Source organism: Cornus florida, unplaced genomic scaffold (genome assembly GCF_030987335.1).
Source record: "Cornus florida cultivar Cherokee Brave unplaced genomic scaffold, ASM3098733v1 CherokeeBrave_3.0.0_Hap2_Chr08, whole genome shotgun sequence".
NCBI lineage: Eukaryota > Viridiplantae > Streptophyta > Magnoliopsida > Cornales > Cornaceae > Cornus > Cornus florida.
In genome coordinates, this window is record NW_026775578.1 from 41,779,745 (window position 1) to 41,783,910 (window position 4,166).

A 4,166-nucleotide genomic window follows, 5' to 3' on the forward strand; every position below is an offset into this window, starting at 1 on the left:
ATAATACACAAGATTAAGATATAGAAAGCATGTGTGGGGCTAACTCTACCCCCAAGAAGATGTCTAGCCACTCATGGTGATGTTGCTCCAACCCTCAAGGGCTAACTCCATGGAAGAAATCTACTCCTTGTTGACGAAGAACTCCCCCCTTTGTGTCTCTAGCCTCCTCTTCCTCTAAGCTTGCTCTCCAAGAGATGATATGATATGATATTGGCTCTCTCTTGTAAAAAGTAATCCTTATCCTTATATAAGTAGGTCAAATGACACCCAAAATGAGCTAGGGTCGTGCACACAATATTCCCCAATGATTGGATAAAGGACAACTCTCAATGAGCTGGAAATTTAACTTTTTCGCACTGGAGGAAGTTCGATCGATCGAACCTTGGACTTGAATCAATCGAATATGGCTGAGATCTATCGAACTGAATCTGGATAGATCTTTATTGGTGGTGCTTTTTGGATAAAGACAAATCTGAGATAATTTGAAGATATTTTTGGGAAAAGGACAAAAGTGGTTGGTAGGGTGGTACAACTATATAAGGTCAATTATTTGGATAAGGACAAAGCAGTTCGATCGATCGAAGAATGGTGTTGGATCGATCGAACTTTAAAGATCTCTAAAAATGTCATCATGGCCCTGATCTATCTTGAAATGCTAAAATCGATCATGTTAGATCGATCAAACTTTGATCTGAGATCGATCGAAGATGTTGATTTCCACCTTTTTCTTCCTTTTACTTCCACTAGGCTCCTTTCTTTGATTCATCCCAGAATTACTTCAATTAAGCTCTTATTTGGCTGAGTTAGCTTATTTTCGGGATAAGTGCCTGAAAATGGAAATAATACGAAATCAATCTAAAACGGTAAAGTAAGATAGATAAAGATACTATAATGCCTAAGCTTAAGGGGTTTAAATACGCACTTTTCAGCGCTCATCAAGAGGTCTTAGGATCTAGAGGTTACCACTAAACATCACCACTCTAGATACTCAATATGTAATGAATGAAGGGAAACATGTGTTGCAATACAAAGAGGTGTGATTGATTGAATCAACAAGCATGGATTGACTAATTAAGTATACATTGTCTAGACAACCTAGTAAATAGCTGTAATACCCCTAATTTTAAAAGGATAGTCTCGGTATTTAATTAATGGTTTTATTGTATTTTATTTGATTACTTGCTATTTGCTTCACTATTTATTTATTTATTGTTTATTTCTTTGACTTAATTCTTTACTTGGTTATTTCTTTGAACTAATCGTTTAACTATGTAATAGTTGCTTTATAACGACTCGGTCATTTGCCTTCCTTTCCTTATTTCCTGAAATTTTACGAGTGAATTTTTTTCATTTAATTTTCTTTTCTGAGCTCTATTTCGTGTCGCTTAGTGTCATCTCGAGTGCTCAGAATTGGTTTCTGAGACTCTTTCATGTGAATTGACAACTTCCTTTGAGGACCGAGTCATTTTTGCTTTCTCATTTTTCGGACACTATGCGCTATTTCGTCTTTTCCCTATTCTGTCATTTTCCTTATTTCGTCTTATCTCCGTTTGTCAGTTTTTGGCACAACCTCACTTCACATGCTCGGAGTTGGTTTTTGACTTCACGTGCCTTCATCTTGAATGGTTTCCTTGAAATACGTATCTTTACTTTTGCAAGAAAGTACTCTAGTTGCTCTAGTTGTCCACAGGGGCATAGATGCATAATTCTTCTGAATCTTTTTCATTTTTTGGGGTATTTTTCATAAATATCTTTTGATGATATTTTATTTCAAGGGCATCTAAGAAAATATCTTTTGGAAGATATTTTCATTCTGGGGCAATTTCGCAATTAACCCTTTTTGTAGGGGCCATTGTGCAATTAACGAAAGTTATTGCAAAAATGTCTCATCTGGAGCCTGGATCCTCGTACGGGATTCATCACTTTTCGTTGACTCATAAATTCATAGAATTTCCTTCTGGTCATTTTTCTCCAGTTTCAGAGTTTCTAGAACCGGTTGTCGCCGAACTTGTTTGAGGCATAACTTTCTGCTCAGGACTCAGTTTTCAAGGTCGTTTCTTTTGTTATTCATATTTTCTCATTTAGAATCTTTTTTGTTCATGGAGTTTTGCCGTTTGAGAGCGTTTACTCAAAATCAACTTTTCCAGACTCGGTGGGGCCCTTTCGGGGCAGTTTTTGAGACTTACTATAAATAGGATGCCCTAAAGTGAAAAATCAGATTTTAGTCATCTTCCCCACCTCTCTTGGCCGGATCACCAAGCAGCCATGGCTGCCACTTTCTCTCTCCTCCTTTGGTCCACTTTTCCTTGGTAGAAATCCTTCGGCCTTAGCATTTATTGCTTCCCTCGACGTGCTCTACCTTTTGCCCTTATTAGAATCCATTTCTGACGATTTTTTGAGTTCGGGTTTAGAGCAAAGTTGAGATTTTCATGGGGCTTTTTGCGGATTCTTGTTCACGGTGTTGTCCCCGACAAAACCTCTCGGTATCGTCGAACTCGGAGCACTTTTATTTTGGTGGGCCTTTGGGATTTCCATCTCAAATTGAGGTAGGAGGTGTTATACGTTTAATTCTTGTTATATAACATGCTATTGATGCTTATACAACTTGTTGCATGCTTAAATATGAAATCTAGAGATTTTATTATTTAATTTTCTTGTATTGGATTTGATTTTCCCGGTTGCTTATGACTTACTTTAAACATGTAGCGTGGTAATATAATACTCTATAATATGGTCATTGACATATATTAAATTGAGGGAATTTGAATAAGTATTAAAGATTTTATTTAATATTTATCTTAGGTGAAAGATTAATTCACATGGCCTTAACTAGCTTAAAATCAATATGTGTTAGCATATTAAATTAGGCCTTAGCATGTTCTCCAATATAGTTGAATTTGAAAGTGATTGGAGGTGTTTTGAAAGTTAGTAATTTTTAATTAATTTGCCCTGAGTACACTATTCACTCTATTTGAATTTTGACTTGATATTCTTGATTTACATGCCATATAGCTTCACATATATTTGATTTAGAATATTCAGTTAGGTTTTGAAACCTTTTATTTAATTAAATTCCAAGTTTAAGATTTAATCCTCATGGTGATATACAACTTGGAATTGTATTGTGGCATGCTAGAAAATTAAGCTTAGGTACAGTTGTTCACATATATTAAATTGGGATTAATTGCATGAGAATTACAACTTTTAATTTATATTTAACTTTAGTGAAAGTTTAATTCACATGGTCTTAAATTGAATGAAATAAACTTGTAATGTGATATTACAATAGTTCTTGGCATGTTTTCCAACATAGGTTAATTTGAGAGCATTTGGTTAAGTTTGAAAATCAAGAGATTTTAATTAAAAGAATTAATTAAAATCTATTTTGTGGTCCCATTAGCTTAATTAAGGTTTTAACTTGATATTTGTATTGGCCATTACTTGTTTACTAGTATATATTAATTTGGGACTATTAGAAGTTGTTTTAGAACCTTGGGATTTAAATTAACATGATTTAATTAAAGTTCTACCTTGTTGTTGTATTTAAACTCATGAACTTATGTTTTCAATATTAAATATATTGTTATCTTACGTAATGATTTGCACACTTCACATTTAACATCATTCATGCATAACTTGTAACGAATCGCACACTGAAGATTCGACATTCATCCTTGTATATTAGTTGTGGATTTAGAGCATGTATTGTATAGGTTTCCAAATTTGGTTATACTGGGTAGATAGTTGATTATCTTGCATATTCCTGTTGATATATGCATTGTTGCACAACTTGTTGATTTTGGAAACTTGGGGATGTCGTTGTTTGACTATGGCTAGGATGTGGTTCTAGTACGGGGGATAGTCCCTCTATATAGTCTAGTGCGCACATAGGGAGGTTACCCATGGGCTAGTAACCCTAAAGTAACTATGTTGTCGGTCTGATCCAGTGTGACGTCCGAGTATCCACCTTGTTTGATTTCGCATTTCATTTTCAAGTTGATAACTAGATGATGTTGTAACTTGTTGTTTCTTATTTGTCGTTCCATTTTAAGTTACAGGATGTTAACTGATAAGTGCTTAAATGTTGCACATTTTAGCACCTAAGTTAGGGTATTTCAGTCGTTGTAGCTATCTTAATTTCATGTTTTAGTCCTAATTTATGTTTA